General features: G+C 39.0%; 1 pseudogene; it reads left to right on the top strand.

The window, feature by feature from the left end:
- Positions 1 to 628: 628 nt before the first annotated feature.
- On the top strand, positions 629 to 3,002 carry LOC114397013 (annotated as a pseudogene).
- Positions 3,003 to 16,618: the final 13,616 nt, after the last annotated feature.

Raw genomic sequence — 16,618 nt, 5'->3', positions numbered from 1 at the left:
TACTGTTGCTCGCAGTTCTGTTCTTGTGGTCCAATGCCCATACTTTCATCCACAAGTAAGCCTCTAAAACTTTGTAGTTTGTTGAATAGAGGGGTAGTATAGTGTGTTTTGGGGTTTGGCTTATCTAACCTTTTGCTGGAATGCCAAATTATGTTGCAGATCTCCACCTCGCATTCCAGAATTTCATCTTCCAGAGGAGCCATTCCTGCAAGTTGTGTCTGCATTGAGAATTGAAATCAACGGGGGATTTGCCGTTTTGCATAGTATTGGCTCTGGAAGGGACTTGACGAAATTCCTAGTGGTGTGTAACTTAATAATTTGTTGACACCATTAAATGCATACTAAATAGAAGATTTTTTTATAAGTAATGTCTACAATGTTTTTGAGCCAATTGATTATAACTTACCAAGATGGTACCACTTCTTACTGTCCTACAAGCTGCCGTGCTTTAATGGATAAATGGGTGTGGCTAATTTGATTACAAATATAAATCAAACACAAATAAATGGGTTTGGCATGATTTTAGGAAAAATTAGCAACATTACAAATATAAATCAAGTTGTAACATTAGTAGAACAGTCACAAGAGTTCCCACAAAAGCAAGGTGGCAGAGAAAATTATGATCAATATGGAAGAACAATATGGAAGTTGCATTGCTGTGCAAGTTCAGCAGGTGAATATAGGTGTTTGGTCTTAATTTTATTAGTTTTTCTCATTCAATATTTTCTATGTTTTCCTCAAGTTCGTTAAAAAACATACATATTCTGTTTACGTGTTATTAAGTAATTGTATGTTTTTCCTTCTCTTGAAACAGTATTATAGTGAGTGTTTAATTTAAATTATATTTTTAAAAATATTATTCTTTTATTAGTGTCAATTAGTTAAGCAATAGTTAATTATTTAACTAATTTACTTAAGCAAAATATTGTCAAATCATTTTTCTAACAAAAATTTTTGTTAAGTAATATTGTTGAACTTTAAGCAACTAATATAATCACATACATTAAAGATACTTACAAAAGATGTTAATAGTATCTTGAGGGTACTAAATAAAATAACAGAAGTGAAATTTTTAATTGGTAAATCTTAATATAGTTTTTTTATTGGTAAATCTTAATTATTAATATGTTAATTTTTGTTAGCCAGAAAACTTAAACCCACAATTCCTTCCTCTTACTTTTACAAGGTATATATATGGTGCCTTATAATACTCCTTTGCCTTGGGATTCTCTCTTATTTCAATTTTATGTCCCCTGTTTCACTGGCCCTGCTGCTTGCTAGTATTAGATAAAGGAAAAAGCTACATGTTTCATGATATTTCTATAAAAGATTTTGATAATATGACTAAGTAGGGTGCATGAATAGTGTATAAAACTAAAACATGCCAGGGAAGTCTGTTGCTTTTATCATTGTTATGTAGCTTCATTTGGAAATTAAATTCTGTTGCTATGCTACTTAAGGTATGCTTAATATTATTATTTCTTATGAAATTTAGTGAAGGTATGTTTAATTTGAATTATAATGGATCACTTTATGGTAATTTTTCATTGACTGCTTCGGAATTTGTTTACCTTTCATACTGATTAAATTAATGAAAAACATTAATTTTGTTTTGTGTAGGTGACCTCAAACGTATTTGTGAGACTGATCTAGGACTTGCTTCACAATGTTGCTTAACTAAGCATGTCTTCAAAATGAGCAAGCAGTACCTTGCAAATGTTGCTTTGAAAATTAATGTCAAAGTTGGAGGGAGAAACACTGTACTGGTTGATGCGCTCTCTCGACGCATTCCCTTGGTCAGTGACAGACCTACAATTATTTTTGGAACCGATGTGACTCATCCACATCCTGGAGAGGATTCAAACCCATCAATTGCAGCAATAAGTTTTTTTTATAATTATTTTTAATGGTTCAAACCCGAAGATGTTTTTTGCAATTGACTTTAATTAAGTCATGTGTGTTTAAACTGTAGGTTGTGGCTTCGCAAGACTATCCTGAAATTACAAAGTATGCTGGTTTAGTTTGTGCCTAAGCTCATAGGCAGGAACTCATCCAGGATCTTTTCAAACAATGGCAAGATCCAGTTAGAGGAAGAGTGACTGGTGGAATGATCAAGTACTCTCCTTCCCTTTTTTCTCATATGTGAGATGGTTAATGCACATTGGGACATTGGGGTTGCTTGACATTTTTTAGTTAGATAATATCATGAATCTTAGTTTTCTAGATTATTTTCTTATTTCATTTTATTTTTTTGGCAGGGAACTTCTTATATCTTTTAGGAGAGCTATAGGACAAAAGCCCCAATGCATCATATTTTATAGGTAATTTCATGCTCTTGATCAAGCCTTTGTTGTGATTACTCTATGTATGATATTTCATGCTCATAAAGCCTTTGTTGTGATTACTATATGATGATTAATCTGTTGTATTTTATTATCTATTTTATGTGATAATGGTTTTCAAATATCATGTGCAGGGATGGTGTTAGTGAGGGTCAATTTTAACAGGTTCTACTATTTGAGCTTGATGCTATTCGAAAGGTGAGAAATGGTTTCCTTGGTTGAGAATATTTTGTTAATGCTAATTGGTAACTAAATTTTCTTTGCTTTGTTCCACTACCAGGCATGTGCATCCCTGGAACCCAACTATCACGATAAGAGTTCTGTTGACAGGAGTGGCAACATATTGCCTGGTATTTACTGCTTTGGTGCTAAATATAACATGCATGTGTATACTTTCATAATAACAAGTTCACTGCTTTGGTGCTAAATATAACACTCCTAGAAATGAAAATATTACAGGTACTGTTGTTGACTCCAAAATCTGCAATCCCACCGAATTTGACTTTTATCTTTGCAGCCATGTTGGAATACAGGTGAACTTTTTTTTACTCTCTTGCTCACTAAATATAATTCTCATGTTATTTTGATGATATAATTTGATGTTGGGTATGTTCTCATGTTTTTTTAATGTTGTAGGGTACAAGCCGTCCTGCTCACTAGTATTGTAATTATAAATACTGATTTTAATATCATATAATAATATTTATTGATTATTAGCAATATTGAAAAACATAAATTTTGATTATTAATTAACCCAAATTTTAATTACAGGTTATTCAACATTTAGCATCGGTGGTGATGTAAGCACCGATGTAGAAATATGTAATTTCTAAGACGGTGCTAACGACGGCACCGTCTTAGAAATTACATATTTCTACATCGGTGCTTACGTCACCACTGATGTTAAATGCACATTTTTTACCTCGTTTTTTAAATAACACTGACTTAGAATGTCTAATTTCTACATCGGTGGTCAGGATAGTACCGATGTGGAAAACGTTGTCTTTCTACAACGATGGTTTAGGGACCGACGCTGAAATTTTTAACTTTCAACATCGGTTGACCACCGATGTAGAATGTGGTTTTCCACTGATGTAGAAACTACATTTTGTAGTAGTGTCTGTCGCTTACCCAATTATTAGGTTCAAATTGTTGAGAATGTACAATGGGGACTACTTGTCAGCAGCTAGCTCCAGTTTCTTCAATAATATTAACATCAGTATTATCCTCGGATGAGGTATCAGATGTGTTACTAGTTGCTTGACTGCAACCAAAATTGTCCTTTGTAAAAACGAAACCTTCCCTGTTTAGAAGTTAACATCATTGGCATAAAGCAAATACATAAAACAATTCAACATGGAGGAAGGAAAATGCACTGATAGCTTTAAGCAATAAAGCTAAAGCAACAAATAACAGTTATACTTTCATTTGGTTTATAGGGAAATAAGGTAGAGAAGGTTGTTTCAACAAATAACAATTTAGATTCATTTGACATAACATATATTTCAAAATGATCTTCATGTACTAGTTGCCTGAAACCCTAGGTCTGTCATTTTCCAACAAAGTACACACTAGCAATATAATATAGTTCACAAAAAGAATCACCATTTCAAATTTACCATCATATTTAGAAGTTATATAGCTGCATTAAAATTGTTAAAGATTTGATTGGATTTGATGTAAATAGGGAAGCTTGGAAACTACTATATAGCTAATTTGTAGGGATTTTTATTCATTGTAATAATTTTATCATTCTCTGATTATAAATAAACTAGTATGTGTCAATGCCACTTGGCAAAGCTGAAACATATTTTCTTGAGCATACCCTACCTAGCTCATTATTATTACTAGAAGAATGCAGTCATGCTTAACTAACCAGATATGTGTATTGTAAACCAAGGTACCAAACTAGGAGTACACACCTTCTCCAACTAGCTCTTCAAACTGAGCCACAATGTGTTTTCCATAAGTATATTATTTCAAAGCATCAACATTAAGTGTTATGCGAGAAAGTAATTTTGCTCGCTGATTTTCAGAACAGATCTCAAGAACCTTCTGGATCACATAATTTTCAAATTGGTCTTTCATCATTGTCAACATTGAAATCAAGCATGGTGTAGTAAGAAAGAGTACAAACCCCAAAACGCATGGGTTATACTATTCATAAAATGAACCTATTAATTATAGCACAATTCACATTACATGTAAAGAGACGAACTTTCTACCATTGTAATAATTTGGAAGACCTCAGCAATACTAAATATGGCATAATAATCATAATATATGGAAGTATCAATAATTCCAGCTCATAATTAATATAGAAAAAGGATCTTAGAGTAGTTTTAGTGTCTCAATCAACTAGAAAATGAAACTTGAAAGACTCTAGATCGGTCAAGTAAAATAGGAAAAACAATATTCATTCATGCCCTGCCACTAGACATCTAAGTACAATATTTTCCAGTTTTAAGTGACCATACACATGCCCTCTTAAACAAAGATCCAGAAACAAGCAAATATGCCTTCATTGTCATGTGCAGGTCTAATTCGGAAATGAGTAACCCACTAATTTACATTGTAGCAGCTACACATGCCATCTTCCTATGAAAAAATATGTCTAGGATTCTCCACATACCCTGGGTATCTCAGAACACATTTTAGATGCAGAAATAAGGAGGCTAAGACTTGACAGTTGTGTCATTTTTAAAGTTCACTGGTGTATTTGGTTTGAAATGAATACCAATGACCACTTTTCAGTGCTCTACTCATGCTTGTTACAAGGAAGTCTATATTACTCATATATGTAGAGAGATTGTACAACTTTGTATTTTAAAGCTATTTTGTAATGTTGTTTTCTTCTCCCCCTACCCCCTCCTTTCTTTTGGAAGGATTTTTTGCCTTCCCCCAATAGTTGTTTCTTGAACATTCTCTTCATTTCTAATAATATTTTTATCAAAAGAAAAACAAGCAAGCAAAAATCTAATCCAACAACTTTCCCAGATAATTAAGTTGCAATTTTTCTTCTATGCAAGTTTCAGGGATAAAATCTGCTATGCATAATAATATATGAACATTTTATTAACTAGTAAATGTGATTAGCCTTGAGAAATTAATACTTACCAATAAATTATCATTTTGTTTGTCATGTCCAACAATCTCCACAATTAACAAATGCCATGAACTATGGCATCACCATACTCCAAACATTTTTCAACAACATTTGATGCAAATTTATGTTGGGATAATTGGACGATACATCCTAACAACTTGCAAATAATTTGACTCCTTTCCTAAGGCTTTTCTCTCTCCAACACATGTTGTAAAGACATAACTAGAGCATCATAACTAAATAAATGAAACAAATTTTAGACATTAAAGATCAACAAGCCATACAAATATCCCGTGTGCAAAATAGTAAATGTTAGGCAAGTAAACCCCAGAATTTATCTATAAAGGCATTATCAATTAACACAAAAAAACAAGTATTTATAGGCCAAGGACAATAGAAGAGGACCTTGAACATCCCCTCAACAAATATATATATATATATATATATATATATATATATATATATATATATATATATATATATATATATATATATATTCACACACACACACACACACACCACACAAATACACAGAATGTGTAAAATTTTATTTCAAGATAATCCTTGGGAATGAATTGGGTTGTTCCCTCCCAAAACTGCACATTTGATTCAGTTTCTATTATGCATCATAACCACCATCCACTGCTAAAAATCAGTATTACAATTAACAGGGAGAGAAAAATAGTAACTAACATGAGTAACATAATTACCACACTAGTCCTGGGCAAGAGTAAAAACTGACTCCAAGATTTGATCAACAATAAAATGACATTAAACCTCATCTGAACAATGTTGTAGAACTCTCTACAAGAAACATAATCATGGGACTAAATGTGCAATAAAAGAAACATCATTTTCTTAATGGAAAAGGTAAATGCAATAACCTTACCTGTATTACAAAGAAGTAGGAACAAATTAGAAAGACATACGGAAGTCTAAAGATAGGAGGATGATTAAATTAGAAAGAAGTAGGAACAAATTAATCTTAATGAGTAAACCACTCCAATCAGTATTAGTGTGATAGAAAACTAGAGATTTAGAATTACACAAGGGAAACTCTCTCCTCTCTAACTCTCAGGTATTTGAACTTGAGTGGCCTGGTTCTCTCCCCTATCCCATTTGATTACTGAATACAAGTAGTTTATCTGTTACTAAGAAAATTAGGTCCTAATCCCCTACTAAACCTTTTACTATATGCATCCCTTTTAAATTTAGGGAAAGGAGTGCTTATATTAACAAAAAAATCAAATAATATTCACTTTTCCTTTTTTCAAAGTGATAGGATCTGTGCCAAAAAGGAAGCACAAAGAAAATGCTTGTATCATGGTATTAGTCAACATTGTTTGCTTCTGTGACTACATATACAAAACCCAATTTGTAGTGACAATGGACAATTCTTGCTTTGATGAAGTCTTACTTCATTCCATTTTCTATCAGTTATTTACCCACAAAAATCCCCATAAATTCATGTTGACACTGCTTCATCAGTCCCCTGCAGCCAATTACTATTGGTAATCAAATAGAATTTGAGCTTAAGTAAAAAATTTGCTCTTCAAAATATGGAGTTTCCCAACATGGGAAACCATGCAACTTGTATTTGACATGGAAAACAAATAGACCATAAATAGTCTCATCTTGATTTATTGTGTCGCAACCTGTTCTTCGACGGGGGCGTGAAAAGGGTCTCTCGCATAGGCCAGGGGGTGCATCTTCCATTGAAGGAAAACACGTGGAGTCATAACCAATGTTTATTCGAGGAAAACATCGGAAAAACCAAAATTGAAAAGGTCGAGGGTCTGCGTATTTTGAAAATGACGGTTCGGGAGTTGTTTACGCAAAGAAGACCGTTTAAGGCGTTGGACCTTGAACGGTTCCAAATGACCTTTTCGTGGATAAAGCTGGATTTGTGAGTTGATCTTAGCTTTAGTTTCACTTAGTTATTTCTCAACTCATTTAAAAGAGAACTTTCAAAGTAAAATGTCCGATTAGAACTTACTTATTTTTTGATTAAACGAGGTTACAATGTGAACGACCGGTTGAATTTTATTTTAACAATGATTAAACGAGATTGCAACACAAACGATCGGTTGAATTTCATTTTATCATTCATTGAGTGAGGTTACGGCTTAAACGATCGGTTAAAACTCGTTTAAAACGAAGAAAAGAAAACCCAAATAGAATGAATTCAAAGCTTCGAAATCTAAAACTAACCGGTTGAAGGTCGATGAACGATGAAGAACGAACGAAGAACGGCGAAGAATGTTAGCGGAATTGATCACGGAAACGTTACGGAAGCGTCTCGGCTTGGATTTTTTCCTTCTTTCTTCTTCTCCTCACTGATTTTAAGTGAATTTTGAGTGCCAAAGGTGCTAAACCTTTTTCCCTCAGCCCCCCACGCCATTTTATAGAAAAAATAGGGGAGGTGGTTGTTGCCCAGCTCGCCTAGGCGAGCTGGTAGCTTTCAGCTGAAGTAACATGCTCGCCCAGGCAATCTGTTGCTTCCTCCAGAACATTCCAGATGGGCCCAGGGTTAAGTACACCCCCTAAATTGATTAGTTCACCCCCATTTTTTGGTTTTTGGCTTATCTCCTTCCGACACGTCGTGAAACTTTATAGATTACGCGTTGATGAGTGTTAAGCATCTCAATTTGGTCAGCCAAAGTCTGTATGTTGACAAAAAATTGTCCCCAGACGAAATTAGGGTATGACAGTTGCCCCTCTTTACTTATCTTTTATTGGAGATAAAAGGGAAGTAAAGATAAGACACTATTTCGTTCGAGCTGAAATTCCACCCGACCGACCAATAGCTTAATCAGCGAAACCTGTCAAAAGAAAAAGTATAAATGACATCAAGTGCATAAGCAAAAGCCTTGGTGCCTTGAAAGTGACAAAAAATAGATAACCGCGACGGTCTTCGTATGCTATCAGACTTGCTTATCTCTGGATAGCAAAGGGAATCGCAACAATCTAAAAAATAATTAGAAATGGATGACCGTCATCGTCCCCGCATACCATCGAACTTGCTTGTCTCTGGATGATAAGGGGACTTTGATAGTCTCGGAGCAACGAAAGCAAGTGACCATCACGGTCTTTGCATGCCATCAAACTCGATTGTCCCTCAATAGAAAAAATGGAGACTAAAGTAGTCTCGGCCGATAGACGTTGAGTCTTTGACGAAAAGGGCAGATGACCACGTAGGTCTCTGCGTGACAATGGGCTCGCTTGCCTCTGGTTGACGAAGGGGAGACTAAAGTAGTCTCGATTGATAGACATTGAGTCTTCAACCAAAAGGGCAGATGACCACGTTGGTCTCTGCGTGTCATCGGACTTGATTGTCTTTGGATGACGAAGGGGAGACTAAAGTAGTCTCGATCGATAGACATTGAGTCTTCGACCAAAAGTGCAGATGACCACGTTGGTCTCTGTGCGTCATCGGACTTGATTGTCTCTAGATGATGAAAATGAGAGACTAAAGTAGTATCGGTCGATAGACGTCGAGTCTTCGACTAAAAGAGTAGATGACCATATTGGTCTTTGCGTGTCAACGGGCTCGCTTGCCTCTGGTTGACGAAGGGGAGACTAAAGTAGTCTCAGTCAATAGACATCGAGTCTTCGACAAAGGGAGCAGATGACCATATTGGTCTCTGCGTGTCAACGGGCTCGCTTGCCTCTGGTTGACGAAGGGGAGACTAAAGTAGTCTCAATCAATAGACATTGAGTCTTCGACAAAGGGAGCAGATGACCATATTGGTCTCTACGTGTCAACGGGCTCGCTTGCCTCTGGTTGACGAAAAGGAGAGACTAAAGTAGTCTCGTTCGATAAATGTTGAGTCTCGACAAATGTGCAAATGACTATAAAGGTCTCTGTGTGTCAACGGGCTCGCTTGCCTTTGGATGACAAGGTAAGACTAAAGTAGTCTCGATTGATAGACATCAAGTCTTCGACAAAAAGGTGCAGATGACCACATTGGTCTCTGTGTGTCAACGGACTCGCTTGCCTCTGGTTGACGAAAGGTGGCAGATGACCATGATTTGTCTTCGCGTGTCATCGGACTTGCTTATCTTCGGATGACAGGGTGGAGACTAAAGTAGTCTTGGTGTTATTTCACTTGAATGCGAACATGCTTTAGCAAAGAAACAAACCTCCAACCGATCAGAGCCACATACATTTTTGAAGAAAAATGATGTGTCCATTGGGGAAGGAAAGCATGCCGATAGAATTTTCTCATAACCGTAAATGAGATTTAGGATATAGGCATTTCGTTTCTAAATGAGCATTTAGAAGAAACATTGGGTCCAACTGAAATAGAAGGAAATTACTCAAAGTGTATAAATCTCACACAGGCAAGTGTTTCATCCTAATTTCGAATCATAGATATGTCATGACTTGACTTTGCAAATCATTTCCTATCAAATCAAAGATAACATGCGCAATCATGGATCAATAGGACCTGTTCGAGAAAATGTCTTTGGTGGGAAACTGGGCTCTGGATATTTCGACCTTTTCCTTTTCTGTTTTTGTTTAGTGCGGGGCGAAAGAGTCACTGGCACAAAATATTTTGGTTGGTAATCAAAAAGGGGACCGCTTTATGTGTCACAAGCCATGGCTTCCTTTCTTTTCTTTCTGGCTTGTGAAAAATCTGTATGTTTATTGAGACATTGTCGGGTTCAAAGACCTTTATGTATATTTCCTTTTGTTTAATTTCGATCCTGATCGGGAATTTTCTTTTTCTTTTGCTTTCTTCTGATCCTTGACCGGGAACTTTCTTTTTCTTTTTCTTTCTTCCGATCTTTGACCAAGTACTTTCTTTTTCTTTTGCTTTCTTCCGACCTTTGACCGAGGACTTTCTTTTTCTTTTGCTTTTGAAGCAGATTTGCAGCTTAACAGTGAACAAATCTTCTTTCTTGGGAGATCCTTTTGTTCCTTCTTCCAAGGGCAAGGGTAAATTCCTATCCTAGGTCAAGGTTTATGGCCAATGAGCTGAGGTTTTGGCTCAAAAGGCTTGTAGAGGGCCAGACATGATGTATGTCAGGGATATTTGTTTAGCAAGCAGTTCAGGGATAAGGGAATGCCCCACATTATTTCCATGATATGCATGCAACAATGACGATTTAGAAATTTATGCAAAACTGATCATGCATGCACCCATGTGGACACTCAAACATCAAGTTTGTGGTCATGTGACACTAAGGCTCAGGATTCATTTTTCCCATTTAAATCAACCCAGTGTTTCTAAAAGATGCTCTTTTATCAATTTATGCATTCATCTGAGTCTGTTTAGGCATTCGGGAAAACTTCCATAGCATTCACCCTTCAGGTGTACACACACATTTTTTTTCAAAAATCCACTCGTGTCCTGACTGGTGAAAACTTTCCAAAGAAAAACTAGCAGTTATTTCTTTTCAAAAGTGTGTTGGCCTTTCCTTTTATTTTGGTTATTTGATTAATTATTTATTTTTTCTTTGTTTTTTTTTCTTTTTAGCTATTCCTTTCAATCAAGTCCCTTAGGCAAAAGGATTAGAAACGGTTTGTAAATCAGGCATAGTTGGCAACCGAAAATTACATTTTATTGAAAGACAGGCGTGCGACTGAAAGTACACAAGACCTACATTTTTGGCGTTTCAGACAAACCATCGCAAAGTAAATACGATGACATGCTAGAAGCGGTAAAATTACTCAAAATGAGCAACTGATAACTGAAAGCGATAACGGCATGTTCAGTTTTAACACAATGGACATAATAACTAGTAACAAATAATGTCAAATCACATAGAAATAACAAAATAAACAACAGCAATAACGTCACATCGCACAGAAACCACAAAATAACCAAAAGCAATAATGTCAAATCCTACGGAAATAACAAAATAAACAACAACAATAACGTCACATCGCACGGAAACCACAAAATAACCAAAAGCAATAATGTCAAATCCTACAAAAATAACAAAATAAACCAAAGGCAATAATGTCAAAAGGAAGACGAATCACAAGTTTGGCGATCCGGTTGTCCCTGCCCTTCTTAGAGGAGGAAGTCTATCAAGTCGGCCATGTCCTGATCATCCTGGGCTTCGTACCCACCTCAAGAGGCCCCTACGGGCCCCGCCTTTACCTGAAAGTCGGGCCAATCCCCAGGCCATGCTACCGCAACCTCAAACTGCTCCGGAGTAGGCCATGTGTAAGGGCTGGAATCCTGGCCCTGCTGGCATAGAGTGTACTAGTAGAAACTCTCATTCAACCAAACCTGTCCCCTGTGGTTGGCTACCTGCTAGTCAGCCACATGTTGTATGCAGCACTCTAACCTCCGCAAGTAGGCCGAGGTGGACTCCAGGGGTGACGGTGGTGCATCGCCTGCCTGCGGCTGACCGTCTCCAGGCTGCTGTGGTGCCTCGCCCTACGCTAGCCTGAGGGTGCAGTACTTCTCAATGAAGGCTCTAGTATTGAGCGACCGGATGACCTTGCTAGGGGCAATAGGCACTCCGTAGAACTGACAGAGGCCCGTAATCAGTGCAGGAAATCCCAGGGCCCTGTTGTACCTCTCCGGGTCCATAGGGTGTCTCGTAGGCCCCGTTCCTACAAACTGATAAATGGCGTCAGAAATCAACTGAGCCACATGGACACTCACCTGTGTCAGGATGGCATAAACCAACTGACACTTTGGTAGAGGAAGGTCAGAGTTATGGTCGCTGGGCAGAATGTTGCTGACTAGCAACGTCATCCATATCTGGGTATGGGTGGTCATGCTGGTGCCCATGATCTGCATCCGTCTCCCTGCAGTGGTCTGGGAAAAATCTTGCCCCGGTATACACAATAGCTAGGCAATGGCCTTCTCATCATAGCCAGAGACTTTTCTCCTCCTCTGACTGTACTCACACTGCTTGCCCTTGACCAAGACCAGTGGGTGGCCTAAAAACTGATTAAGGGCGTCCGCGTCGAAAGGGATCCACTGGCCCCTCACCCAGGAGCGCATATCTCAGACTCCTTCCTCGGTAGGCCAAGCATTGGTATAAAACTCCATGACTATCTCCGGGTCGAATTTAGCCATGGGTGTCACAAGTGGTGCCCAGCGCCTGCTAGCTATCTCCTCCTGAAAGTCAGGGAACTCATAATCTCTCAGTTGTACCCGCCTCTCTCTGAGGAATGACCATCCCTTGATGGCCTCAAAGCACTGTTGATGCTCTACGCTCCGAAATCGATGTCTGTCGAAGTCTGTGTCAGCCTGTGGGGCAGCGCTGGAGCCTTCTCCGGTGGTGTCCTTCATGGACCTCTTTGATGAAAGCTTTCTTGGAGCCATCTCTTGTACGAAGTGAATCAAAGTGAAAAAAGGGAAGCAAAAACTCAACAATGGAAGCTTGAGGGGCTACAAAATCATGCCTCACCGTGAACTCCTTCATTTTGAATGAGGGGATGAAGTTTTGGGTGAAGAAAACTCACCCTCCCCCTCTTTTAACCTATCTCGTGCAGAGGGTGCTCGCCCAGGCGAGCTAACTATGCATTTCTTTTTTGCAAGACTTCTCTGAAAAATTTTAACTATTCTACGGGCTTGCGCTTGTTTATTTTAAATCCCAAGATTAAGAATAAACTAGACATATTCAACTATGACTTTAGACAAATGGACAAACAAGCAGAAACTTAAAAGATACTAGGCATCCTCCTAGTAGTGCTTCTTTAACATCTTGAGCCGGACGCAGGATAATGATTTATTGATCATGGGCCTAGCATCTGCTCGTACCCGTCCCTAAGTCTTCTAAAAACAGGAAATGGAACCACGCAGTAAAACATGACTACGCTACCACTTACCTTGGTTTATCTTTTCCTTGAATTCGGCGTTGTATTGACCATCATTCGAAACAAATCTTCTCTTGTCGTTCGATGCATAGGATGATAAATATGCATATGCATGCATGCTCATGATCAGGCAATTCAAGTGTAACAATTTAAACAAATGTTTATTATGTTCAATTTTACTTAAACTCCTACGGCACCCTTGTAGATCGAGAGCATGCATTTTAAAGCAATAACAGACATAACACAAGGGTTTGAAATGCAAAACATCAATCCGATGTTTATTAAATGTTGCGATCAAAGCTTACAAAGGACCCGAAATCTTTAAGGAGCCTCAGAGTACAATCATGTATTGACCCCCCCTCCTAGCTGCTCCAAGTACTAAGCATAATATCGTTTGACAATATCAACGTTCATGGGTGAAGTCAACTCTTCATCATCCATGCTGGCAAGCACCAGTGCTCCTCCTGAGAATGCTTTCTTTACGATGAAAGGCCCTTTATAGTTTGGAGCCCACTTTCCCCTATTGTCCTTTAGGGCTTGGGATACTTTCTTCAGAACGAGGTCCCCCTAGTTGAATTTTCATAGGCGTACCTTCTTGTTGAAAGCATTCTTCACCCGTCTCTGGTACAGATGCCCGTGGCTCATAGCCGCCAGACGCTTGCCTTCTATAAGATTGAGCTGATTAAAGCGTGCTTGGGCTCACTCTGATTCTTCCAACTCGGACTCTGCCAGAATCGTTAAAGAAGGGACTTCCACCTCAAATGGCAGCATGACTTCCATTCCATACACCAACAAAAATGGTGTTGCCCAGGTTGATGTGCATACCGAGGTTCGATAACCATGCAACGCGAAAGGGAGCATTTCGGGCTAATCCTTATATGACACGATCATCTTTTGAATAATCTTCTTGATGTTCTTGTTAGCCACCTCAGTTGCCCCATTCATCTTGGGCCTGTAAGGCGTGGAATTGTGGTGTTGGATCTTGAAATCCTCGCATATTTCCTTCATCATCTTGTTATTCAGATTGGCGGCATTGTCTATGATAATCTTCCTAGGCAATCCATACCAGCAGACTATCTCTTTTTTTATTAACCTGACTACCACGCTCTTTGTGATGCTAGAGTATGAGGTGGCTTGAACCCATTTGGTGAAGTAGTCGATCGCAACCAAGATGAAGCGATGCCCATTCAAAGCCTTGGGCTTAATGGCCACGATCACATCTATTCCCCACATGGAGAAGGGCCACAGTGCTGCCAAAACGTTAAAAGGAATGGGCGGAGCGTTGACATTGTCCGGAATGTCTGGCACTTGTGGCATTTCCTAACATGGATGCAACAATCGCTCTCCATGGTGAGCCAGTAATACCCCACCCTCAGAATCTTCTGGTCCATAGCATGCCCGTTGGCATTTGTGCCAAAGAAACCCTCGTGGACTTTTACTAGCATCTGTTCAGCCTCCCTTGTATCCACACATCGGAGTAAAACCATGTCGTGGTTTCTTTTGTACAGAATTATTCCAGGCCGTGAACTTTTTGCTCAAGTAATAGACAACCCGTTCTCTTTTTCTGGAATCGTCGTGCTGCCCCAGCATGCATCTCATTGACTCATCCAACACTGTCATGTACAGGATAAGAGGCATAAGCATAGGAGGATTCATAAGGCATTGCTTGATCCTTCCAAATGCCTCTTGACAGACGTCGTTCCAGCGAATAGACTAATTCTTGCGCAAGAGTTTGAAGAGCAGCTCGCAGGTAGCGGTGAGCTGTGATATGAACATTGCGATCTAGTTGAAACGCCCTAAGAAACCTTGAACCTGCTTCTCCATTCGTGGCTCAGGCATGTCAAGGATGGCTTTCACCTTGTCGGGATCCACTTCTATCCCTTTTTGACTCACAACGAAACCGAGTAGCTTTCCTAATCTGACCCCGAAAGTACACTTGGTGAGGTTTTATCTTAGTTGGTACTTACGTAGCCATTCAAACAACTTTCACAAGTTGATGAGGTGTTCCTCCTCTGTTCTAGATTTTGCAATCATGTCATCCACGTAGACTTCAATTTCCTTATGCATCATGTCATGGAATAATGCCACCATGGCCTGCTGATAGGTTGCCCTGGCGTTCTTGAGCCCAAAGGACATCACCTTATAACATAATGTTCCCCATAAGGTGACAAACGTAGTCTTTTCCATGTCCTCTAGCGCCATTTTTATTTGATTGTAACCCGAGAATCCATCCATGAAGGAAAACAAAGCGAGATTGGTTGTGTTATCCGCAAGGACATTAATGTATGGCAAAGGAAAGTTATCTTTGGGACTGGCTCGGTTTAGGTCCCGATAGTCTACATACATTCGTACCTTCCCATCTTTCTTAGGGACTGGCACAATGTTTCCCACCACTTAGGGTATCGAGCCACCACCAAGAAGCTAGCATCGAACTGCTTTTTTACTTCCTCTTTGATTTTAAGGACATCTCGGGCTTCATCCTTCTTAGTTTTTATTTCACCGGGGAACAACTAGGATTCAAAGGCAACCTATGCTGCACAATGTTGGGGTTCAAGCCAGGCATATCTTGGTACGACCAAGCGAAGATGTCTTGGTAGTCTCGTAGCAGAGCCACCAATTCATCATGGATAGGTGCGGTCATGCCTGTACCCACCTTTACCTCTTTCCTTTCATTGCCAACACCTAAGTTTACGATCTCTGTTTCTTCTTGGTGCGGCTTTATCTCTCGGTCTTCCTGAGCGACCATCCTTTCCCGCTCTGAGGAAAACCCCATATCTTCGTCTTCTTCATCCTCAGGTCAATTTGCTTTTCATTCAAAATCAACGGTTAGGTCCTCGGTATTAGTACCTTCACAGGACTCATTGTCAGATCTGTATCGTTTAAACGCGACAGAAATAAACATGCAGATGAATGAGAATGGGTGAAGGTGCAAGAATAGATGAAGGAAAGATCTTATATAATATTCTTTGATAGCAAAAGACATAACGCCTTAACAAGGAGAAAACCCTAAAGCCTAGGCCCAACTACAGGGTTAAAACTAAAGAATTACATTATGCCCGCCATGGAAACTTTGGGTTGTTCGACGACTCGCCAATTTCTCAATTGAAAATCAGGAAGGCATGGCTGCACCTAGCTTGAATGTTCTTGAGGGGCTTCGTCATGTATCATGGCGACTTGCTCCTCATGTCTCAAGCCCGCACTTATGAAGCTCTTGGTGATGTGACAAGGAGGGGCCTCTCTTACTTGTGGCCTTAGTTGCGGGCCCATGCCTCTGTTCCTCCTTTCTAAGACGCTTCTTCTCATATCAGTCCGCATGGGCTTATAGCCTAGCCCAAACTTCCCACGGTTTTCTTTGATGTGTACTAAGCTGTCCATGCCATC

This window comes from Glycine soja, chromosome 18 (assembly GCF_004193775.1).
Source record: "Glycine soja cultivar W05 chromosome 18, ASM419377v2, whole genome shotgun sequence".
Lineage (NCBI taxonomy): Eukaryota > Viridiplantae > Streptophyta > Magnoliopsida > Fabales > Fabaceae > Glycine > Glycine soja.
Note: the sequence above shows the minus strand (reverse complement) of the source record. Positions and strands in the feature narration are given on the sequence as shown.